Source organism: Paroedura picta, unplaced genomic scaffold (assembly GCF_049243985.1).
Source record: "Paroedura picta isolate Pp20150507F unplaced genomic scaffold, Ppicta_v3.0 Ppicta_v3_sca21, whole genome shotgun sequence".
Taxonomy (NCBI): domain Eukaryota; kingdom Metazoa; phylum Chordata; class Lepidosauria; order Squamata; family Gekkonidae; genus Paroedura; species Paroedura picta.
The window spans coordinates 3,563,346-3,588,412 of NW_027518618.1; the positions used below are offsets into that span (position 1 = coordinate 3,563,346).

Here is a 25,067-nt window from a genome sequence, read left to right on the forward strand (position 1 = left end):
TGGCCTGACCCAGCAGGGCTCCCCTGATGTCCTTAGGAAGGCCTCGGCCTCCCTGCCCTGTGGCTGGCCCTGCAGAGGAACTGGCTGGCCCCTGGGTGGGACCGGAGGCTGGACTGGATGGGCCCTCCATGGCCTGACCCAGCCCCCCCCCCCCACAGGGTCTCCTTGGAGGAGCATCCTGGGATCCGGCCGGTGGGGTGGGCAGTGGGGGCGATGGGTGGCCGCCGTGTGGCCTCTGCAGAGCGCTGACTCAGGCGGGCAGGCGCGGAGGCCTCCGTGGTGCTGTCCGTGGTGCCGTGCCGGGATCGTGGCCCTCTTGTCCTGCCTCCGGGGAGGGTCGAGGCCCCTTCCGCCGGCGGCGGCCTTGGCGAGGGAGGCCTTTGGGCCCTGGTGGTGGGGGTCGAGCTCTGGGGCCGCCGCCCTCGGCCGCCCGTCTCAGCCGCAGGAAGGAAGGAAGGAAGGAAGGAAGGGAGGACCCCCGCCGCTCCCCGCCCTCCTCCTCCTCCTCCTCGTCCGGTGGGGCTCGCGCGCTCGGAGGTGGGGGGGGGGGTCTCGTCCGGGGCGCTCCGGTGTGCCCGCCCCACTGCGGGCGGCGCTTGGCTCCGTCGCTCCGCCTCCCCCGGCCCAGCCCCGGTTCTGCGGGGCCGGGAGCAGCCAGAGCCAGGCGCGCCCCCTCCCTCTCCCCCTCCTCCCTCCCTCCCCTCCCTCCCTCTGCCCCGCTCTCGCCCGTTCGCTGCTGCCTGCCTGGCTGGCTGGCTGGCTGGCGCTGCACCGGCCCGGCCGCCCCCTCCCTCCCCCCCTCCCCATGGCCGAGGCGCCCAGCTAGGAGCCCCCGCCCCACCCCCCCGCGCTGCGGATCCCGCCGGTGGAGTCCGGGGAGGCGGCCGATGGGCGCCGCGGGGGGGAGCCGGGCGGGGCGGGGTCCCTGGAGAGGGGCCCGAGCGGCAGCCTGAGCCCGCGGGCACCTTGGCGCCCCCACCGCCCGCCCCCCGCCCCCCGCCACCATGAGCCCGCCCGTCGGCTGAGCGCCAGCTGCACCCCCGCAGGTAAGCCGGGAGGCGCGGGGGAAGGGGCCGCGAGGGGAGGGGAGGGGAGGGGGGGAGGGGCGGCCGGGCGCCGAGAGGGCTTTGCGCAGGGGGGGAGGGAGGGAGGGGGCGCCCGGGGCGGGAGGGCCACTCGCTGGGGGGCTCGGCCTGTCTGGGGGCGGGGGCCGGGGGGGCCCTCGGGGGCCGGGGGGTTCTGCGCCTCCTCCTGGGGCGGGGGGGGGCTCCTGCGGCGATGCTCGCCGGCCATTTGCGGGCAAGCGGGCTCTGCCGGGGCGGGCGGGGGGGAAGGCAGCGGCCCCTCTGCGCCAGGGGCTCTCCCGGCCGGGCTGGGCTGGGCTGTGCGGCTGGCCGCCCTTGGCCCCAAGAGCAGCGGACCGGGGTGTGTGTGTGGGGGGGGGGTTGGGGGTCTGGCGTGGAAGGAGGGAGGGGGCGGCGGAACACCCGGGCGGGGGGGGAGGATCTGTCGGCCAGGCTGGCGGCGCTTTTGGGGTCTCTCCCCTCCCGGCGGGGGGGGGGGAGGGGGTCGGTCTCCGAGGGCTTCCGGGCGCTGCGTGGCCGCGCCAGACTCGGGAGGGGGCGGCTGGTGGTTGGGGGGGGGGAGCCTCGGCGGCTGGACTCGCCTGGGGGCACCTGGGCTTCCCCCCCCCTCGCCGACGCCGCCCGCGCCTCCCTGTTGCTGGATCGCCCAGCGAGGGGCGGCTGTCGGACGGGCCGGCGGGAAAGCGGCGCCCCCGTATTGGGCTGAGCCCTGCCTGGCTGGGGAGGGGGGGGGAGGGAGGAAGCCCCCTTTCCCGCCACATCCTTGCTTGGGGGGACCTCGATGGGGCTGGGCACCAGACCAGCCCTGCCCCCAATCGCCTCCCCTCCCCTCACCTCCCCTCCCCCCCTCCCTCCCTGCCAGCGCCCGCGGCTTGCGCGGGGAATTGCGAGGGCCTCGGGGCAATTATGGGATTAATGTCGGGTCTCGATTGGGCGATTTACTCTCCCCCCCCCCTCCGCGCATCCGCAGGCGCGCACCCCGACGCCGGGCTCCCCCCGCCCCAGCCCCCCCCGCCCCGGTTCCAGTGGCTGCAGCGCGGAACTGCAGGCGGCGCGCGCCTCTCTCGCTCCCCCCTCCCGCCGCCGTTGGTCTCCCTCCGGCCCTCAAGGTTTGGGGACACGCGCTGCAGGAGGGCCAGCCCGGGCTCCCCGGGGAGTCGAGCCGGAGCCTGACATTGACACTTGGGCAAATGCGCACCCCCCCCCCCCAGGCCTCTGGAAAGAAAGAAGGGAGGGAGGGAGGGAGGGAGCACCCGCGGGTGCCGCCGCCGCCGCCAGCTGTGCGCCAAGACCTGCGTGTCGCCTGGGGCTGGGGGCTGCGGCCGGAAGCGCGCTTGGTGGGGGAGGGCGGCTGGTGCCCAGGCAGGAGGCTCCGGTGGGCCAAGGCTTGCGGTCCTTACAGGGAGGGAGGGAGGGAGGGAGGGAGGGGCATGGAGAATCCCCCAAGGGCCCCCTCTCAGCCAGGGTTATGGAGGCAGCTGCCCAAGGACAATCTCTCAGAGGAGAGCCAGGGGGGGGGGGCTTGTACACTGCCATCCCCACACTCACCTCCCTTACCATGACTGAGCTCAAAGCCTGAGCCCGTGTTCGGGCTGAGTAGCATCTTCAAGGCCCGTTCCCGCACACCCTACTAGGGGGGCTCACATGCCCCCTCCCCGCACATTACACGGACACATTTTGAGCAGCCCACTGATCAGGTATCTCCGTACTCTTTGACGACAGCCCAGGCGCCCGCGGGGACAGGCTGTGCCTCCGTGCCTTGACTCTGCTTGGCATGTCGGGGGGGCCGGGTCCAATTCGTGGCATCTCCTTCGAAGGAGGGAGGGAGGGAGGGTCCGGCAGCTTCAGGTGTCCCTGGAAGAGAGTCATGATGCAAGCACAGGAGAGGCAAACAGACCCGTCCTTTCCCCTGCAGGCCTGGCGAAGAGCTGACAGCTGAGAAAGACCCGTTCACAGCTCATGGTCTTGACCACGTATCGGTCATAGCCTCTCTTGCCGTTCTTCTAAGGAGCCCAGGATGGCCTGTGTGGTTCCTCCCCCTCCTCCGTGTTATCCTTACAACAACCCTACAAGGTAGGACAGGATAGGAGACTGGCTTCCTGGAGATTGGGACCTTGTTCTCTCTAACCAGGGGTGTTCAAACTGCGGCCTTCCAGATGTCCGTGGACTACAATGCCCATGAGCCCCTGCCAGCATTCGCTGGCAGGGGCTCATGGGCATTGTAGTCCACGGACATCTGGAGGGCCGCAGTTTGAACACCCCTGCCTCAAACCCTCGCCTGACAGTCCAGCCGCTGGATCTCACTGCTAAATCGCCAGCACCCATCTTGAATGTCCATCCACGCACCTCACCCTTTTGCGCTAGGAGACACCCCTCCCCCCCCCGAAGTACTCGAAATGTCAATCCCCGGCTTTCTCGAAAAGGTAGTGGAGTCCACAAGTGGCAGATCCGTGACCCGAGCACCATTCAAGCCACGTCGTCACTGGCAACGGGCCACGCTCTCCCGAAAGGCCAGGGGAGATATATGTCTGTGTGTCACAACAGTTTGCAAATCAGCTCAGCTATTTCCTTTCCTCCCGGGGAGCTCAGGGAGACATGGAGAGATGATTCCCACCCCCTTTCTCCTTCAGCATTCTCTGCACCTGCAGAGGGGCCAGGAAGCCGGGAGAAAGCGGCTGGCCCCAGTCAGGCTTCTGGGTGGGGTCTGGATTCGGGTCCAGCGTGTGCCCTGCTGCCACTCTAGACCTGGGTGGGGGAGGGGGTGGATGCTTGGGGGAGTGTCACCTGCCTTTGGAGGGTGAGCTTACGACGCCTGTGCGTCTGTAAGGCTAACACAACAGTCTGGAACAGCACAATCTGTTTGCATTTTGCTGTTGGAGGAGGGGGAAAGCAGCCAGGGGGGAGGGAGGGGGCTGTCACGCAAATCTCTAGTTTATTTGCCCATCCGTCCTCCCTTACTACCCAGTGGGGACCCAAAGCGGCTTCCCTCCTCCTCTCCTCCATTTACCTTCTCAACAACCCTGCGAGGAAGTGGAAAAGAATGAGAGTCCATGGTCACCTGCAAGAGGAAGAAAAGTTGTGGCGAAGTTGCTGTTTCTGTTTCCTTCTGCTGCAAAGCAAAGTTTCGCCCCGTGGCACCTTGAGGACAAACAAAGTTGTATTCATGGGATAAGCTTTTGGGCGCACATGAACATTGTTGGCCTTCAAGGTGCCACTGGGCTCAAACTCTGCTCTGTGTACCACACAGCCTCCCTAGCCACGCTCTGCTCTCATGTATGTATTCATTCAATCATGTCCGCCTTGCCTTGCCTTGCGGTTCACGGCAGCTGACGAGAAAATTTGGAATCATAGAATCGTAGAGTTGGAAGGGCCCTCCTGGGTCATCTAGTCCAACCCCCTGCACTGTGCAGGACACTCACATCCCAATTGCTCATCCACTGTAGCCTGACACCCCCTTGAGCCTTCACAGAATCAGCCTCTCCGTCAGGTGGCTCTCCAGCCTCTGTTTAAAAACTTCTAGAGAAGGAGAACCCACCACCTCTCGAGGAAGCCTGTTCCACTGAGAAACCGCTCTAACTGTCAGGAACTTCTTCCAGATGTTTAGATGGAATTCAAAGAGTTGGAAGGGACCTCCTGGGTCATCTAGTCCAACCCCCTGCACTGTGCAGGACACTCACATCCCAATCGCTCGTCCACTGTCACCTGCCACCCCTTGAGCCTTCACAGAATCAGCCTCTCTGTCAGATGGCTCTCCAGCCTCTGTTTAGAAATTTCCAAAGATGGAGAACCCACCACCTCCCGAGGAAGCCTGTTCCACTGAGAAACCGCTCTGACTGTCAGGAACTTCTTCCGGAGGTTTAGATGGAATTCAAAATCATAGAGTTGGAAGGGCCCTTCTGGGTCATCTAGTCCAACCCCCTGCACTATGCAGGACACTCCCGACCCTATCGCTCCTCCACTGTCACCTGCCACCCTCTTGAGCCTTCACAGAATCAGCCTCTCCATCAGATGGCTATCTAGACTCTGGTTAAAAATCTCCAAAGATCGAGAACCCACCACCTCCCGAGGAAGCCTCTTCCGCTGAGAAACTGCTCTGACTGTCAGGAACTTCTTCCGGAGGTTTACATGGAATTTCTTTTGAATTAATTTCATCCCATTCATTCTGGTCTGTCCCTCCAGGGCAAGAGAGAACAATTCTGCTCCATCCTCCATACGGCTCCCTTTCAAATACTTGATGGTTATCAGATCAGTTAAAGACGTGTTCCGTTCAAACCCAAAATAGAAGAGTTGGTTTTTATACCCCACTTTCCACTACCCAAAGGTAGTCTTAAAGCGGCATACAATAGCCTTCCCTTCCTCTCCTCACCACCGGTTGGTGGGCCTGAGAGAGCTGTGAAAGGGGTGCTCTGTGAGAACAGCTCTGACAAGACTGTGACTGGCCCAAGATCACCCAGCAGGGTGGGTGGGAGGAAGAGCAGGGATTCCAACCCAGATTGGAAACCGCCGCTTTTAACAATGGCACCAGGAGAACAGCACACTCCAAATCTCTCTCCTTTAAAAGAAGCCTGTTGTTCATACCCTCTCAAAGGCCCTGGCAAACAGGCTGGTCCTACAGCACATCCTGAAGATCTCCCCCCTAAGAAGCCCGTTCCCCAGAGCTGGATCCACCAGGGGAAAGGCCCCGGCTCTGGCTGATGCCTCAGGACAGGGGTAGTCCAACTGCGGCCCTCCAGATGTCCATGGACTACAATTCCCATGAGCCCCTGCCAGCGGATGCTGGCAGGGGCTCATGGGAATTGTGGTCCATGGACATCTGGAGGGCCGCAGTTGGACTACCCCTGCCTCAGAGGGTGGGACAGCTGTCGGACGGCTGTGGTTGACCCAGCGGGACATATCGAAGGAGCTGGCCGGGACTTCTAACTAACAACCGCACTGGCCTAGGACCGCCAGCTCACAGCTCGAGCGTCAGGAAATGCAATCCAATTTCTCAGTTCACCAGTTTCACGCTGGAGTCTCCCTTTGAAAGCTTCTCCCGTTGAAAAATGGGGACTTGGAGTTCAGGGAAGGAGCATCCTGGGGAAATCCCGCTGCATTCGACCAAATTGGCTGCTTCTCTCGGAGGACAGAAAGGTGGCTGCACATCTGGCAACCCCCTGCGTGGCTCGTGTGCTGGAGCAGGAGAGGTTGTGCGCCCGTCAGAAGCAGGAAGCCGCCTTAAGATCAGAATTGTCTACTCAGACTGGCAGCAGCCTCCAAGGGTCTCAGGTAGAGCAAGGTCTTTCCCATCAGCTGGTCCTTTTTACCTGGGGAGGCTGCCGGAGATTGAACCTGGGACCTTCTACATGCCAAGCAGAAGCTCAGCCACTGAGCCGCAGCCCCTCCCCAAACACAAACAACTCCCCAAACAAGAATCAAACCCTTGGACCCTCCAGGGATTGTCTTATTCTCTAGGGGTCTCAGGCTAAGGTCTTTCACACCATCTATTGCCTGTTCCTCAACTGGAGATGCCGGGGATTGAACCTAAGACCTTCTGTATGCCAAACAGGGGCTTTGCCACTGAGCTCCAGTCCCTCCCATGGCACTCCAGGGCCTCAGGCAGAGGTCTTTCCCATCACCCCCTGTCTGGTCCTTTTATCTGGAGATACCAGGGATTGAGCTTGGGACCTTCTGCATGCCAAGCAGAGAGCCAGTTAGGTGTAGAGGTTAGGAGTGTGGACTTCTAATCTGGCATGCCGGGTTCAATTCTGCACTCCCCCACATGCAGCCAGCTGGGTGACCTTGGGCTCACCACAGCACAGATAATGCTGTTCTGACCGAGCAGTGATATCAGGGCTCTCTCAGCCTCACCCACTCCACAGGGTGTCTGTTGTGGGGAGAGGAATGGGAAGGCGACTGTAAGCCCCTTTGAGCCTCCTTCGGCTAGGGAAAAGCGGTATATAAGAACCAACTCTTCTTCTTCTTTCTTCCCTCCAGGGGCAAAGGGCCCTTTGCAGGCCCACAGTCTGTCACTTGCTCCGTGTCTTGTTTTAGCGCCGTGTCCTCCACAGCGCATGGCTTTATCTGTGAGTTTCTGCCACAAGGTCTTCTGCTCAGGCCACAGCTGGCCAAGATTTGACCTTCAAGGACCTTGGGAGGATTGACTGGCCGGGTGTGGAGCCCTGGCATGTCACAAAGGATTCTGGGAAGGATGGTTTAATTTGTGGAACTCTGGCCAGGGTGTTTCTGCAGCAGGACTCCCAAATGAAATCTGTGCCCACAAATCTCTCTGGCCAGATGCCGCGTGTGAACTATTTTTCGGTGACCCTCGTCCACAGTTATGCACTACAGCCTTGTTCACATCTGGATCAGGGGCCTGCCTGTAGAGGCCCTTTGGGGTGGGGTGCCCTGGGAAGGATCTCTGGACCCAGACCCCCATGGGAGCGACTTGATCCTCCAGCAATGGATCCATTGCCCAAGTTCTCTCTGGTTCTTTTTGTTGGCAGAGTTTCCATTCGCAAAGAGGGTGCAGCAGAAAAACCTGTTTCGAAAGACACGTACAGTTGCCAGATCTGGGTTGAGAAATACCTGGAGACTTTGGGGGTGGAGCCGGGAGTGAGTGGGATTTGGGGCAGGGAAGGGCCTCAGTGGAGGATGAAGTGGTGGAGCCCGCCCTCCAAAGGGGAACTGAACTCCGTCAGCTGGAGATGAGCCCTCCTGCCCCCTCTCGGCCTCCTCTTCTCCAGGCGGAACATTCCCAAGGCCTTTGGCCTTTCCTCACAGGGCTTGGTCCCCATTATTTGAACAATATCAGGATGTCCCTATTCCCTCTATGCTAAAAGCACAGCTCCTCCTGCAGGACGTTCTTCATATGCCTCGGAATCGTGCACCAAAGTGCTGGTCTTGGCCTGGAAAGCCTTCAGTGGCTTGGCACCAGACTCAAGGGGCTCTGTGATTTTTGGTGGGGGGGATGAAATTGGGGTCACTGTGGGTGGGCAGGTAGTTGTGAGTTCCTGCACTGTGCAGGGGGTTGGACTAGATGACCCTGGAGGGCCCTTCCAACTCTATGATTCTACTTGCCTGGGATTGATACATTGATTTGATTCACTTGGACTCTGCCTTTCCTCCCAGGAAGCTTACCTTGTTTCTCCTCCCCTCTGTTTTATCCTCACAACAGCCCTGTGAGGTAGGTTAGGCTGAGAGAATGCACCTAACTCAAGGTCACAAGCAGGGATCTTCCAGATCTGAGATCCACTGTGTTGGAAATCAACCTGGTTGGATTACCACGAGGCCATGAAATGAGCAGACTGGGGACTTGAACTTGAGCCTCTACCGATCGACACGTGCCACGCCTACATTTGCCTAATGTTGTGGCCAGACTACTACAAGGTGTCTTGCCTGGGGCTGCCCTAGAAGACAGCTCGGAAGCAACAATAGATAGGAAACGCAGCCGCTGAGTCATTGAGACTGAGAGAAGTAGGTCTGGTTGCATAATGGGGATTTTGAAACATCGGCCTTGGCTGCCAGTCTGTTTCCAGGTTCATCTCAAAGTGCTGGGATTGTCGTTTGTGGTTTAGGACCTTGTACGGTGGACGGCCCAGTGAAGCGAAGCCCGTAATATCTTTGGCACTTTCTTTTGTCAAGGTGCCAAGCTGGCCTCTTTCGGGGAGATTTTGTCTGAAGGCCCAGGTGGCTCCATTCTGTTCTGAGCAACTCCTGTGTTTGTTGGTGAAGATGCTGTTTTTGCTGGGAGAGCGGGGTTAACAGTGGCGGAACAGACAGCGAGGAACCCAGTGGAGAACTGGGTTGGATTCCCCCCTCCTCATATGCAGCCAGCTGGGTGACCTGGTTCTCCTAGAGCTCTCTCACCCACACCTCCCTCACCAGGTGTCTGCTGTGGGGAGAGGAAGGGAAGGCGATTGTGTGCCATTTTGAGAGTCCTTTGGGTAGCAAAAATCAGGGTACAAAATCACCAGCTGTTGTTGTTGCTGTTGTTGTTGTTGTTGTTGTATTTGATGCTGTTTTAGTTGTGGAGCCTGTTTCAGGGACTGGATGCTTGAGCAAGGTGGAAAAAGGGTGTCAAAATATCTGAAATAAATCGGAGGAGGCCAGGGGTGGGGGTGATGAATGAACTCTCTTACGTGCTCCTTCGAAAGCAGAAAGGTGAAGTCCGTGTGATAAAATCACCAATAATCTCTTACAAGCCGCCGGGGAAACCCTTGGGTCTCACGAATGCTGCTGCGGGGGGGGGGGGGAGGGGGCTGTGGCCCAGTGGAAGAGCTTCTGCTCTGCACACAGAAGGTCCCAGGTTCAATCCCCGGCATCTCCAGGGAGAAAGGGCCAACCAGGCAGGAGGGGAGGGGAAAGACCTCCATGGAGAGCCCTGGAGAGGGGGGGGGGTGGCTCAGCGGCAGAGCCCCTGTTTAGCATGCAGAAGGTCCCGGGTAGAATCATACCATTGGAAAGGGCGATCCCGGCCATCTAGTCCACCCCCTCTGTAGAGCAGCTGCCAGCCTGAGCAGACAATGCTGCCTTGAGGGCCTGAGGGCCAGATTCAGCATAGGGCAGCTTCAGGGGTGTTTCTGGACAGCCTTCCCGTCCCGCTCTGCTCATCCAACCCGGCCTCAGCCTTCCCTAGAGAGCGTCCTGGGCCCAGCCTGGGGTTCTGGAGCCAGGGAAGGCGGGAGCTGCCTCTGTGAGGTTCTTTGCCAGCCCGTTTAGTGTTCTTTCTTCTGTGCCTTGGAACGGGGGCACTGTGAAGGCTGACAGCTTTCGGTGCCAGGAGTAGCTGCCGTGGCACGCTTTCAGTCGGGGTGGGTATCGAGCACGTATGGTCGCTGGCCAGCTCTGGATTTGACTGCAATTCGTGTTGTCCTACGGTTTGCTTGGGTTGCTTTTTTCCAGGTTGTGTCTGTGTGTGTGTGTGTGTGGGGGGGGGTGTCTCTGAATGAAAAGGCACATGTGCAGGAGGAAGAGTCTTCTTTTGTTTCTCCCCAGTAGATCCTCCTCCTGAGAATCGCTGCCCCCTAAAGAGGGAAGCCCTGACTTTTCTGCAGTAGAACATCTCAATTTGAGCTCAGTAACATCTTAGAGCAGGGGTAGTCACACTGTGGCCCTCCAGATGTCCATGGACTACAATTCCCATGAGCCCCCGCCAGCGAATGCTGGCAGGGGCTCATGGGAATTGTAGTCCATGGACATCTGGAGGGCCACAGTTTGACTACCCCTGCCTTAGAGACACAAACTTTGTCTGGTGACAAAGTGGGCTTTGACTCTCAAAAGCGTACACCCCCAAAATCGTATTGGTCTCCTAGGGGGCTGCTAGACTTAAATCTAGTGGTACCACCGCATAAAAACATCAGGAGAGACCCATTTGGTCCAGCCACAAGGACCAGCTAGTCCAGCAGCCTGTGACCTGCAGTGACCAGGTAGAAGGAGGGCAGTTCCCAATCTCCAGGCGGCAGCTGGAGATGGCCTGGGATTATAACTGACTTCGAGGTGACATGGATCAGTTTCCCGGGAGAAAATGGCTGCTGTGGAAGGTGGGCTCTCTCCCATTCGGAGTCCCCCCTCCCCAAACCCTGCCCTCCTTAGAACCCCCAACCCCCAAATCTCCAGGCAACTCCCAATCCAGAGATTCCAGCTCATTTCATCTGGCCCTTCGGCAGTGCTCTTAAGGAGGTGATGCTCCGGGATGCTGCACACCTTCGTATTTTAGTCCCTGGCAGCTGGAAGCAGTCTTTGTGCCTTTCATGCGAGACGCAGCCCCTCCCACCTTCCGGGCCTGCAAGAATTCCGAATCGAAATGGCTCTTGTCTTTCAAGCCACGCAAGGGGAAACCGTCAATCACGGAACGTTGACGGGGTACGAAACCTCTTTGGAAATGCCTGTGGAGTGACAGAGTAACACAAAACAGCCCTAAACACATTGCATAAGTCCGGGAGCACGACGGGAATATTTTCTGCAGCACCAGGGCGGTTCTCCCCTGCCCTGCACCAACAAATGCATCCGAGCCCTGACAAGTCTCTGGCACAGACAGGAGTCAGTTCCCATGCAGCCCCAAAGCCAGGAAAGTATTGCCAAGCCTCCTTTGGGGAATCTGACGTTGTTGCCATGCGGAATATGGGGGGTGAGGGGGTCACGCCAAGGAGCTGCACTTGGTTGACAATTTGTGGGTGATGCTTCCATCCAGTCCAGCCTCCCGTCTCACCCAGGGGCAAGCCAGTTCCTCTGGAGGGCCAATAACAGGGCAGGGAGGCTGAGGCCTTCATAAGAACCTCAGGAGAGCCCTGCTGGATGAATCATAGAATCATAGAATAATATAGTTGGATGGGGCTTCATGGGTCATCTAGTCCAACCCCTTGCACTATGCAGGACACTCACAACCCTCTCGCTCACCCACTGTCACCTGCCACCCCCTTGAGCCTTCACAGAATCAGCCTCTCTGTCAGATGGCTATCCAGCCTCTGTTTAAAAATCTCCAAAGATGGGAGAACCCACCACCTCCCGAGGAAGCCTGTTCCACTGAGAAATCGCTTTGACTGTCAGGAACTTCTTCTGGATGTTTTGATGGAATTTCTTTTGAATTAATTTCATCCCATTCATTCTGGTCTGTCCCTCCCGGGCAAGAGAGAACAACTCTGCTCCATCCTCCATATGGCACCCTTTTAAATAGGAAGATGGTTATCAGATCCCCTCTCAGTCGTCTCCTCTCCAAACTAAGCAGACCAAGCTCCCCCAACCTTTCTTCATACGTCTTGGTCTCCAAACCCCTCACCATCTTTGTTGCCCTCCTCTGGACACGTTCCAGTTTGTCAACATCCCTCTTCAACTGGGGTGCCCAAAACTGAACACAGTACTCCAAATGTGGCCGAAACAGAGCAGAGTAAAGCGGTACCATCCCCTCCCGTGATCTGGACACGATACTCCGTTTGATACAGCCCAAAATCCCATTTGCCTTTTTAGCCACTGAGTCACACTGCTGACTCATGTTCAATGTATTTATTTGTTTGTTTGTTGGGATTTTTATACCGCCCATTCTTTACAGTTCTGGGCGGTTACTACTAGGACTCCTAGATCCTTTTCGCACATGTTGCTGCAAAGACAAATCTCCCCCATCCTAATGGTGTATTTGGCTTTTCCTACCTAAATGCAGAACTTTACATTTGTCCCTATTGAACTTCATCTTATTCAGTTTAGCCCACTTCTCGAGCCTATCAAGATCATCCTGTACTCTGTTGCTGTCTTCAGTTGTGTTTACTACCCCTCCCAGTTTAGTATCGTCTGCAGATTTAATAAGAATCCCCTCTAATCACTCATCCAAATCATTTATGAATATGTTGGACAACCCAGGCCCCAGGACAGATCCTTGGGGGACTCCACTTGTCACTCTTCTCCAAGAAGATGCTGAACCATTAACAAGTACCCTCTGGGTAAGATTTGTCAACCAGTTATCGATCCACGTGACAGAATTAGGATCCATACCGCATTTTACCAACTTGTCAACAAGAACATCATGTGGAACCTTATCAAAAGCCCTACTGAAATCCAGCTAAACTATGTCCACGGCATTCCCCTGATCCAGCAAGGTAGTCACTTTCTCAAAAAAAGAGATAAGGTTGGTCTGACATGACTTGTTCTTGTGAAGTCCATGCGCAGACCTGTGAATCTTTATGCAGCGGTCATCGAGCCATTTTTGTGGAGTGGACATAACTCTGCCTAATCTGCCTTGAGTCCATGAGATAAAGGTGGAATATAATGATATATGGCCCGGGCTATGCTGATTCTAAGAGCCTCTTGTGGCGCAGAGTGGTAAGGCAGCCGTCTGAAAGCTTTGCCCATGAGGCTGGGAGTTCAGTCCCAGCAGCCAGCTCAAGGTTGACTCAGCCTTCCATCCTTCCGAGGTCGGTGAAATGAGGACCCAGCTTGCTGGGGGGTAAATGGTCATGACTGGGGAAGGCACTGGCAAACCACCCCGTATTGAGTCTGCCATGAAAACGCTGGAGGGCGTCACCCCAAGGGTCAGACATGACTCGGTGCTTGCACAGGGGATACCTTTACCTTTACCTTTTTATGCTGATTCTGTCAGATCTCGGAAGCGAATTGGGGGGAAACCTGGTGAGTACGTGGTCCGGAGCCCCCAAGGAGGTCTTGGGTCACTCTACAGAGGCAGGCTATGACCAACCACCTCTGAATGTCTCTGGCCTTGAACACCCCACACCTCCAAAAGTCAGCCGCAATGTGGTGAGACTTTAAGCACCCAGATATACCTACTCTTTGAAAATCCAATAGACACTGCCGTCGGATCTGAAGCGAAGCCTGACACAGGGAGAAACACGAGGCCTGAAGTGATTCCAGAGGAGGAATCTTGTTCCGGCAACTGACAGTACATGTTCACGGCCTGCGGCGGTGACCTCGATGGCCCAGGATCACCTGATCTTGTCAGATCCCGGAGGCTAAGCATGGTCGGCCCTGATCAGAATCTGGATGCGAGACCCCGAGGACAGCCCAGGGTCATGATGCCCCTGGGGCTCATGGGAATGGTAGTCCATGGACATCTGGAGAGCCACAGTCCGGTCACCCTAACTCAACTGTGTCTTGGTGGCCAAAAGCCCTGAGTGGTATACCAGAGAGTGTGTGGGGGGGATTTATACAAAGGGATTTATACAAAGGCCAGCCTACGGGGGTTTAGAAGGGGGTCCTGGGCTCTGAAATGGGAGCCCTCCGTAGGTGACGTCTGCTTGCCTCCCTCCTTCCACTGAGGCTCCCTCCTCGATGTCCCCGCGACCGTTCCAGCTCACACACTCCACTCCTCACTCTGTCCCTTCCCCAAACACGGCAGCAGGCAGCACAAGGGACGCTGGACAGGCGGAGTGGACAGGTGGTGCGTTCGGCAGGTGTCCGGATCCTTGTCCAAATGGCGCCACGGCCCCTCCAGGTTAGCTGGGGACAGGCTGCAGGCCTGTGGATGGCGGTTGGGACGCGGGGGGAGCTGGGGGGGGGGCGCCTGCTGCTTGAAGAAGGCCGGAGGAATAGGAAAAGAGAGGGAGACCCACCTTGGAGCCAGCCCACTCCCCCACTCCCCTCCCCCGTGAGAGCTGGAGCCACATTGGCAGCCTACGTTTGCCCTGCTTTTTGGTCTGCTGGTTTCCTGGCCTCGGACTCCTCCACAGTTCTCCTCTCCCCTTCCACAGCTCCTGATCCTCCCGGGAATTTCTGTAGTGACCATTTAGTCCCTCTGTCTGTAGAAGTGGCACCCAAGGTTCACGCCTCCCGCACTCCCACACAGCTGGAATGTTTGTGGATACCCCATAACATCACGGCCTCTTAGGCCACCCTCCTGCAGCTGGCTTAGTTAAGGAATCTGACCCAAGGATATCTGTTAGTCACAGGAGAGGGCGAGAGCCCATTTGGCTGCGCTGGAGCTGGGGTGGGAAAGTCCCAAGCTCCGGTCCGTGAAAGACAGGCTGCCCTGAGTGGTGGGAAAGAGAGCAGATGGATGCCTGAGAACTGTAGAAACTCCACATCCAGAGGCACTCAACCTCTGAATCCCAGAGCCAGGAGACAACACCAGGGGAAGGCCTCAGCCTCTAGGCTTCATTTCTAGACCCAGAGGAACTGCTTGGCCCCTTTGAAAGACAGGAGGCTGGACTAGAGGGCCCATAAGACTATTCCATCTGTGTCCTTACCATGTTCTTAGGAAGGCCTCCCTGCCCTGTGGCTGGCCCTCCAGGCAGGCCCCTGGGTGAGATGGGAGGCTGGACTGGATGGGCCCTCCCTGGTCTGACCCAGCAGGGCTAGCCTAGAATCATAGAATCCTAGAGTTGGAAGGGACCTCCAGTATCATCTAGTCCAGCCCCCTGCACAATGCAGGAACTCACAACTACCTGCCCACCCAATTTCATGCCCAAGTGATCCCTCCAGCAACAATCTCCAGAATCCAGCCTGGCCTGGAGGAAATTCACCTCCCATCACACAGAAGCAATTGGCAATTCCCTGGGCATGCAAGGAAGGGCCCCAAGAGACAAACCCTGGCACATCCCTTCCTGCCCACCACACACTCCCCATCTGCCTAAATTAATGAAATCAGCATTTCTGTCAGAGGACTCTCTAGTCTCTGCTTAAAAACTTCCAAAGAAAGAGAACCCACCACCTCCCGAGGAAGCCTGTTCCACTGAGGAACCGCTCTCACTGTCAGGAACTTTTTCCGGATGTTTAGATGGAACTTCTTTTGAATTAATTTCATCCCATTCGTTCTGGTCTGACCCTCTGGGGCAACAGAGAACAACTCTGCTCCATCTTCTGTATGACAGCCCTTCAGGTATTTGAAGATGGTTATCCTATCCCCTCTCGGTTGTCTTCTCTCCAGGCTAAACAGACTGAGCTCCCTCAACCTTTCCTCATAGGACTTGGGTCTCCAAACCCCTCCCCATCTTCATATCCCTCCTCTGGACATGCTCCCGTTTCTCTACATCTTTCTTCAGTTGTGGTGCCCAAAAACTGAACAAACTGAGGTCTAACCAGAGCAGAGTAAAACAGTAACATTACATTGCGTGATCTGGACACTTAATACAGCCCAAAATCCTGCTTGCCTTTTTAGGTAAAGTCACACTGCTGACTCATGTTCAGTGTCTGGTCTACTAAGACCCCCAGATCCTTTTCACACGTGCTTCTGCCAAGACAAGTTTCACCCATCCTATAGGGATGTATTTGATTTTTCCTACCTAAATTAACTTTGAATTTATCACTACTGAAATTCATTTTAGCCCAGTTTTCTAGCCTGTCAAGATCATTCGGTATCCTGATTATGTCTTCTGGTTTGTTTGCTACTCCTCCCAGTTTAATAAGCACCCCCTCTACTCTTTCGTCCAAATCATTTATGAATATCTCTGAGACATTCCACTTGTCACTCCTCTCCAAGAAGATGAGGAACCATTTCCAGCACCCTTTGGTTACAATACGTCAACCAGTTCTCGATCCACCTAACAGTAATAGGATCCATACCGCATTTTACCAATTTGCCAGTAAGAACATCATGGGGAAACTTATAAAAAACCTTACTTAAATCAAGACAAACTATGTCCACAGCATTCCCCTGATCTAGCAAGATAGTAACTTTCTCAAAAAAAGAGATACGGTTAGTCTGATATGGATTGTACTTGGAGAAAGTCATGCTGACTCTTAGTAATTACAGCCATCTGCTCTAGCTGCTCAAGGACTGTCTGATGATTTTTCTAAAATTTTGCCAGCTATAGACATCAAGCTGGGTCGGAAGTTACCCAGATCTTCCTTTTTTCCCTCCTTGGAGATGGAGACAACACTTGCCTGCCTGCAGTCTTCTAGCACTTAACCGGTTCTCCAAATATTGTCAAAAATAACAGACAGAGGCTGAGAAATTACATCTGTTAGTTCTTTTAGTACCCTTGGATGCAATTCATCTGGCCCAGAAGATTTGGGTTCATTCAAAGAATCTAGCAGACCCCCACCATAATACTATTATTTTGTACTCCTTTTATTTTTACCCAAAGACTCTCAACTGAACTCTCCTGTTCAGACACATATATTTCCTCATAAGTATATATTCTTAACATATAGTGCTACTCCTCCCGCCTTCTATATCTGTCTGTCCTTTTTAAATAAATTGTACCCCTCAATCCTATTATTCTGGTTGTGCAGAGTTCTCCCACCAGGTTTCTGTTATGCCTATTAGATCATGGTCCCCTTCCTTTATTGGGACTTCTAGATCTTCCTGCCTTTCCCCCATACTCTGTGCATTAGTGTAGACACCTCATAATCCTTCATAAGAGTACCCCAGGCTTTTAGTTTTTGAACTTTCCTCTCATCCACAGGAGGCTGTGAAACGTCTTCTGAGCTTGGGGGGAGTTGGGGGAACAGCCCCTGTTCCTGTGGTCGAGAGTCACTACCTACAGGCAGATCCTGGAAATGGTTTCTGAGTGTCAGAGGAGCAGAATATCTCCCTATTTTTCTTCCATGCATTGTCCTCTTGTATTGGGTTCTCCTCCAGTTGGTGAGGCACCTTTCCCGCCTCTCCCAGTTGCCCTCCAAAAAGTGCCCCATGAGTTCCTTCCAAGACCTATTCGCCCTCCTTTTGAGAACCAAGAGTGGACAGGCGTTCTTCTACCTTCTGTACCTTCTCCTCCAGGAGCGCTACTAACTTGCATTTGGTGCAGGTGTATTTAGGGTTACTCTGAGGTAAAAATGCAAACCTGCCACAGACAGTGCAAGTCAGGGCCTCGGGTCCATCTCCAGCTGCACCAATTCGATCCATTGTGGGAAGAACCAGACCCCTTTGGAAAACTCTGGAACACTTACAGAGTCCCCCAGCTTGATCCTAAAGGCCCCTTTAGGTTTTGTACTTTGACGATCAAGAGCCTTTTATAGCTCAAAGGCCCCCCCAGCAGAGGGTGGAGCTCGCCGACAGCCCCAGGCAGACCTGCCAACTCCTGTCCTTATGAAGGCCTCAACCTCTCTGCCCTCCAGAGGAACAGGACATTCTGGACCAGGTGTAGGTTCTGGGCCTGGAGTGCAGAGGTACAGAAGTGCGGTGCCCCCCTCCTCCCCTTAACCCCACCCCATTGCAGCCTTCAGCGCTGGCAGTGCCCTGGTGGACCTTCGTCTGAGCCCTGCCTTTGGAGCCAGCTTCTCCTGCTGCCATCCTGGTTCCTCCTGGCACAGACCGCAGGAGGCCTCTGAGCTGGTGGTCGGAAGGCCCCTCTCTGCTTCTCCGGCACTAGCCTGAAGCCACGGGGGTGGCCAAACTCCCTGCGTGCGCCTGAGCCAGCCAGCTTTCTTTGCCATTCAGGCAGCTTCCGACCCGCTCCTCTCCGCCTGCCACAGACGCGCTCCGTAGGGGCAGGCGAGCTTTTCCAAAACGGCTAATAAACCAGAAGGAGGTGTCTCTGCAAACAAAAAGCACCCTCCCCCCCCTCCTGCCTTATCTCCTCCTTGGCACACAGTCAAGGTGCGTCGCCCGAAGAAGCTACGTGAAACATGGCAGCCGAGCGAGAGGGAAGGAGCCGTCCGGGTGCTCCTCCGGCTCTCCCCTCCCGCGCCAAGGCCCTTGTGGAGACTTCGCCGATAAATATTAAAACAAGCCAGCACGAGGACGCCTGAAAGCTACTTGAGCGGCGCGTTTTGCTTGCAAGAGGGCTCTCCACTCGGCAGTCATTATGCCCTGCTTAATGTTTCTTGTTTTAAGCAACCGGCAGCCTGGCATCGAGGCTCCCGGCCTTCCCCCTCTCGTAGCGGAGAGCGCTTCCCTGCAGGAACCTGCAGCCGGGCCTCTGGCGCCTCCTTCCACGGGGAGGTTTGCCTTGGGAATGAGGCTTCCAGCTGCCCGGCTTGCAGGGGAAGCTTGGGATAAGAGCAAGTCCTCGGCCAGCCTAGTGATGCAGTGGACTCCTGCAGGGACGAGGTGGCCAGCTGGCCTGACGCTGCAGGAGGAGGTGGTCCCTGAGAAGACAGAGACCAGCCCTGAGTGGGCAGCAGAGGCCCCTGCGCTGGCCAGTTCACCACCAGAGCCAACAAGAGAAACCCGCAAGACAGAAGGTGCCCTGAGAAGGAGTCTCTGCAGGAGCAGGACTGAGGAGTCTGGCAGGAGCTTGGCCTGATAACTAAAAGCAGCAAGCCAGGAGACTGGCAGTGTGGAAGCAACGCAGCTTCTGACCTTGTGTCCTGGGTGGATTCTGTGGCCTCCGGCCTGTGCTCTGGAGCTCTGCTTTCGGATTTCCCGTTGGATGTGAAGCTGCAAGCGTGCTTGAACCAGGATCTGAACTTCAGAGTGATATTCTGACTATCTCGGTCAGCCTGTCATGTGCCTGCAATCAGGACACACGCCAGTGTCCAGCGACTGACCTTCTCGGGCCTTGCCGCCAACACGGACTGCTTCCACTGAGTTTTTAATATGCAACGTGCTTTGTCCTCCGTTCCGGACAAGGTTCTGGATCAGCCTGCCTGGATGGAGAGGAGTGCTTAGCCTGATCTTGGGGCAGGGGGAAAACACCTGAATGAAGGCGATAGTCCTGCAGATACATCTCCCCCACCCCCAGGTGGGCTTCTACAGCCTCAATTAGCCCTGGGGCTGTAAAAGGGCCTCCAGTCTTGTTGTGCAGTCCAAAACTGGTTCTGCTGTTAACAACAAAGCAAGACGGGGTGGAAATCAAAGAGTGAAGCCCTGTCTCTCTTCTCTGCAAGGATCCAAGGGAGTAGAGGCACATGAGCAAGCAAGGGGCCTGTTATGCACCAAACGTCCTGCCTGATCTCCAAAGGGTGAGTTCAAGGAGGAGAGAGGCAGGTCTTGCGCAGTAGGTTGAATCCTGGAGTGGGAAGGGGCCATGCAGGCCATCTAGTCCCACCCCCTGCTCAGTGCAGGATCAGCCTCCAGCATCCAGGAGAAGGATCTGTCCAGCCGCTGCTTGAAGACAGCCAGTGAGGGGGAGCTCCCCACCTCCTTAGGCAGCCCCTTCCCCTGCTGAACTAGACTCCTAGAATCCTAGAGTGGGAAGGGGCCATGCAGGCCATCTAGTCCCACCCCCTGCTCAGTGCAGGATCAGCCTCCAGCATCCAGGAGAAGGATCTGTCCAGCCGCTGCTTGAAGACGGCCACTGAGGGGGAGCTCCCCACCTCCTTAGGCAGCCCCTTCCCCTGCTGAACTAGACTCCTAGAATCCTAGAGTGGGAAGGGGCCATACAGGCCATCTAGTCCCACCCCCTGCTCAGTGCAGGATCAGCCTCCAGCATCCAGGAGAAGGATCTGTCCAGCCGCTGCTTGAAGACAGCCAGTGAGGGGGAGCTCCCCACCTCCTTAGGCAGCCCCTTCCCCTGCTGAACTAGACTCCTAGAATCCCAGAGTGGGAAGGGGCCATACAGGCCATCTAGTCCCACCCCCTGCTCAGTGCAGGATCAGCCTCCAGCATCCAGGAGAAGGATCTGTCCAGCCGCTGCTTGAAGACGGCCACTGAGGGGGAGCTCCCCACCTCCTTAGGCAGCCCCTTCCCCTGCTGAACTAGACTCCTAGAATCCTAGAGTGGGAAGGGGCCATGCAGGCCATCTAGTCCCACCCCCTGCTCAGTGCAGGATCAGCCTCCAGCATCCAGGAGAAGGATCTGTCCAGCCGCTGCTTGAAGACGGCCAGTGAGGGGGAGCTCCCCACCTCCTTAGACAGCCCCTTCCACTGCTGAACTAGACTCCTAGAATCCTAGAGTGGGAAGGGGCCATGCAGGCCATCTAGTCCCACCCCCTGCTCAATGCAGGATCAGCCTCAAGCATCCAGGAGAAGGATCTGTCCAGCCGCTGCTTGAAGACGGCCACTGAGGGGGAGCTCCCCACCTCCTTAGGCAGCCCCTTCCCCTGCTGAACTAGACTCCTAGAATCCTAGAGTGGGAAGGGGCCATGCAGGCCATCTAGTCCCACCCCCTGCTCAATGCAGGATCAGCCTCAAGCATCCAGGAGAAGGATCTGTCCAGCCGCTGCTTGAAGACGGCCAGTGAGGGGGAGCTCCCCACCTCCTTGGGCAGCCCCTTCCACTGCTGAACTAGACTCCTAGAATCCTAGAGTGGGAAGGGGCCATGCAGGCCATCTAGTCCACCCCCTGCTCAGTGCAGGATCAGCCTCAAGCAGCCAGGAGAAGGATCTGTCCAGCCACTGCTTGAAGACGGCCAGTGAGGGGGAGCTCCCCACCTCCTTAGGCAGCCCCTTCCACTGCTGAACTAGACTCATGGAATCCTAGAGTGGGAAGGGGTCATGCAGGCCATCTAGTCCACCCCCTGCTCAGTGCAGGATCAGCCTCAAGCAGCCAGGAGAAGGATCTGTCCAGCCGCTGCTTGAAGACGGCCAGTGAGGGGGAGCTCCCCACCTCCTTAGGCAGCCCATTCCATGGCTGAACTAGACTCCTAGAATCCTAGAGTGGGAAGGGGCCATCGAGGCCATCTAGTCCCACCCCCTGCTCAGTGCAGGATCAGCCTCCAGCATCCAGGAGAAGGATCTGTCCAGCCGCTGATTGAAGACAGCCAGTGAGGGGGAGCTCCCCACCTCCTTAGGCAGCCCATTCCATGGCTGAACTAGACTCCTAGAATCCTAGAGTGGGAAGGGGCCATCGAGGCCATCTAGTCCCACCCCCTGCTCAGTGCAGGATCAGCCTCCAGCATCCAGGAGAAGGATCTGTCCAGCCGCTGATTGAAGACAGCCAGTGAGGGGGAGCTCCCCACCTCCTTAGGCAGCCCATTCCATGGCTGAACTAGACTCCTAGAATCCTAGAGTGGGAAGGGGCCATGCAGGCCATCTAGTCCCACCCCCTGCTCAGTGCAGGACCAGCTTCAAGCATCCTTGCCCCAGAGACCTTCCAGTTTGACAGCAGAGTCGAACTGGTGTCAGGCCCAGCTGGCCCTGCCGAGCAGCAGGTCCAATTAAAGGTCTGGAGGCCGGTTTGCAAAGAAGACCCTTGGAAGGCTTGGCGTCCAGGAGGTTTCAGGGCTGGTGCCGAGTGCGAATCAGTTGCCAGGGCCCAGGGTACCACATACTCAAAGAAAGGAACGGGTCCAAATCTGTTCAGAAGAACCGAAATGGACAAACCCTTGCCATGAGGCTTGGCTTGCCAGTCCTAATTGTCAGTTTGCCAGCCTGGGGGGGGCAGGCCCCTTCCCTCCGGCCCTGCTGTGTGGGTTGGCGGGCTGGCAGAACTGCCTCGTGGGCCTAGGGGCAGGCGGCCTCCCCCCCCCCCAGCCCCGCCTCTCCCTGGCCACCCGCTGGAAGGATCGCATCTCAAATTTGGCAGCCCGCAAAGGGCTCCAAGAACAACAAGCGCCTTGGAGATGGATGGTGCGAGGGTGTTAAGTGGAAAGCTCTCGAGACGGCCTGCGGAGGCTCCGTTTCGGCTCCTTCATAGCATGATCCTTGCCAGGGAAGGTTGGCTGGGAAAAGCAGGGGGTCTGTGGGAGGGCCCTGGGGCAGGGCTCTGGCCGGGCATGTGCCCTGAAGACGCGTTCAAGGCAAGAGACGTTCGGAGGTGGCTGGCCTGGGCCTGCCTCTGCGTAGCCTCTGCGTAGCCCCCCTGGGCTTCTTCGGTGGTCTCCCCTCCAAGGACGAACCGAGCCTGCCCTGATTAACTTCCGTGTTCCATTGGGTTTAGGTCCGTCCAGGGCAGTGTGGCCAAGTCTGATGCCGGCCCTGCACTTCCACAACCTCCCAGCACCTCTGCGGGCCTGGCTGTGCCAGAAGTTGCCCCTGGGATCCAAACGGGCACGCCATGTGCTGCCTGAGAAAGGCCTGGTAGGAAACGCAGCTTTCCGAATGCAGCCTCCTTGCATGTGGAGCGGGGGTCCCTGGAGGAGCCCTTGCATCTGGGTCAGGAGGGGCAGGCTGCCTGCCCCTCTGGCCTCCCTGGCCCCCTCCTCCTGCCAGCTCTCCTGCCCGCCGTGACAGCCAAGAGTTCAGCCAGAGTGCCCTGGCCCAGCTGCCGCCTCCTCTTAGAAAAGAGATTTTCTGCTCTGTTTTCCTTGCTGCATAGTGCTGGGGGGTGGGGGTGGGGGTGGGGAGCTTGGGCTTCTGTGCTTGTTTGGCCTTCAGGTTGTGGCGGCAGAGGAGGGGGGGGCAAAAAAGACTGTGGATCTTGGGGAAAACATCCATTCTTCAAGGCAGGGATCCAGAGAGAAGTTTAATTTTTATCTTAGCCTTTCTGAGCTGGGCTTTTTGTTTTCTCAAACAAATAATTGTCTCCGGTTTGTGGCAGCGCTGTGGCACACCGGTGCGTGTTCCTTTGTGTTGGCCTCACCCGCAGTCTCCTAGCTCCAGCACCGTTCCTGCCTTATTGCCTGTTCTCCTTCCTCAGGAGCCACACCTAACAGAGTCCACCTGGAAGGAGAACAGGTGTCTGTGTGATCAGGGTCTTGGGTTCAAGAAGCGCCTGTGAGACCCCCCCTGGACTTTTCACTGGCTCTCAGCCACTTTCCACATCCCTTCCGCTTTTGTGTGACGGTTGGGTTGTGCAAATATTCTTTGCCCCTTTCCCTCCCGGAGTAAGGAGTGAGCACCTGGGAAGCTGAGATGCCCAGAACAGGTAGTGTCTATCTCTTTGAGAGCCGGCCCGGGGTTGTGGCTGAGAGTGGCAGCCTCTAATCGGGAGAACTGGGTTTCACACCCCTCTCCTCTTCCACATGCAGCCAGCTGGGGGACCCTGGGGCAGTCTCAGTTCTCTCAGAGCTCTCTCAGCCTCACCTACCTCCCAGGGTGCCTGTTGTGGGGACAGGAAGGGAAGGTGATGGTCAGCTGCCTTCAGGATCCCTCGGGTTGTGAAAAGTGGGGTCGAAAAAAAGAGGTCATTTCTACCTCTTCTTGGGCATTTACCCCTTTTTCTCTCTGTCCTGGTTTTGCCATCACCCCCTTCCCCTCTCCTCTCAGTTCGGGAGGAGTCCAGGAGGACTTTTGGAACCAATAAGTTTTCAAGAATCAAAGCTCCCTTCATAGAATCATAGAATCATAGAGTTGGAAGGGGCCACACAGGCCATCTAGTCCAACCCCCTGCTCAACGCAGGATCAGCCCTAAGCATCCTAAAGCATGCAAGAAAAGTGTGCATCCAGCCTTTGCCTGAAGACTGCCAGTGAGGGGGAGCTCACCACCTCCTTCGGCAGCCTATTCCACTGCTGAACTACTCTGACTGTGAAAAACTTTTTCCTGATATCTAGCCTATATCGTTGTACTTGAAGTTTAAACCCATTACTGCGTGTCCTCTCCTCTGCAGCCAGCAGAAACAGCATCCTGCCCTCCTCCAAGTGACAACCTTTCAAATACTTAAAGAGGGCTATCATGTCCCCTCTCAGCCTCCTTTTCTCCAGGCTGAACATTCCCAAGTCCCTCAACCTCCCTTCATAGGGCTTGGTCCCTTGGCCCCAGATCATCTTCGTCGCTCTCCTCTGTACCCTTTCAGTTGTATCCACGTCCTTCTTGAAGTGAGGCCTCCAGAACTGCACACAGTACTCCAGGTGTGGTCTGACCAGTGCCGTATAAAATGGGACTATGACATCTTCCTTTGACTCTCAAAAGCTTCTCTGAAACTCCTGTTGGCCTCTAAGGTACCACCAAGTTCAAATCTAGACCGCTGCAGCCCCCCATCAAAACGCTCCATCCCATGTTCCTGCTCTTCCCCTCCTCCTCTCCTCTCCTCTCCCCTCTCTGCAAGGCTATCTCTGCTGCTGATCGAAATGCCAGAGAATGTTGTGATGTCTGCAGGAACAGACGGGTTGAAAAGGGGATTCGATAGATCTGGGGAGGATAAGTCTTATCAAGTGCTGCTGGCCTTAATGACCATGTTGAATCACCACATTCAGAGGCACTCCGAATTCCAGAACTAGGGGGTCATCTCAGGGGAAGGTCTCCCTCTCTCTGCCCTGTTATTGGCCCTCCAGATGGACTGGCTGGCCCCTGGGTGAGACGGGAAGCTGGACTGGATGGGCCCTCCCTGGCCTGACCCAGCAGGGCTCTCCTGATGTCCTTAGGAAGGCCTCGGCCTCCCTGCCCTGTGGCTGGCCCTGCAGAGGAACTGGCTGGCCCCTGGGTGAGACGGGAGGCTGGACTGGATGGGCCCTCCCTGGTCTGACCCAGCAGGGCTCCCCTGATGTCCTTAGGAAGGCCTTGGCCTCCCTGCCCTGTGGCTGGCTCTGCAGAGGAACAGGCTGGCCCCTGGGTGAGACGGGAGGCTGGACTGGATGGGCCCTCCCTGGTCTGACCCAGCAGGGCTCCCCTGATGTCCTTAGGAAGGCCTCGGCCTCCCTGCCCTGTGGCTGGCCCTGCAGAGGAACTGGCTGGCCCCTGGGTGAGACGGGAGGCTGGACTGGATGGGCCCTCCCTGGTCTGACCCAGCAGGGCTCCCCTGATGTCCTTAGGAAGGCCTTGGCCTCCCTGCCCTGTGGCTGGCTCTGCAGAGGAACAGGCTGGCCCCTGGGTGAGACGGGAGGCTGGACTGGAGGGACCCTCCCTGGTCTGACCCAGAAAGGC

General features: G+C 56.9%; 1 protein-coding gene across 1 annotated transcript in view; it reads left to right on the plus strand.

Moving 5' to 3' along the window:
* The first annotated feature begins 548 nt into the window (after positions 1-548).
* The window catches only part of LRFN1 (leucine rich repeat and fibronectin type III domain containing 1), a 76,415-nt gene continuing 51,896 nt past the window's right edge, over positions 549-25,067 (plus strand). Inside the window, exon 1 of the mRNA XM_077318509.1 lies at positions 549-1,046. The gene's annotated coding sequence lies outside the window, so the exon portion shown is untranslated. The remainder of the gene's footprint in view (positions 1,047-25,067) is intronic.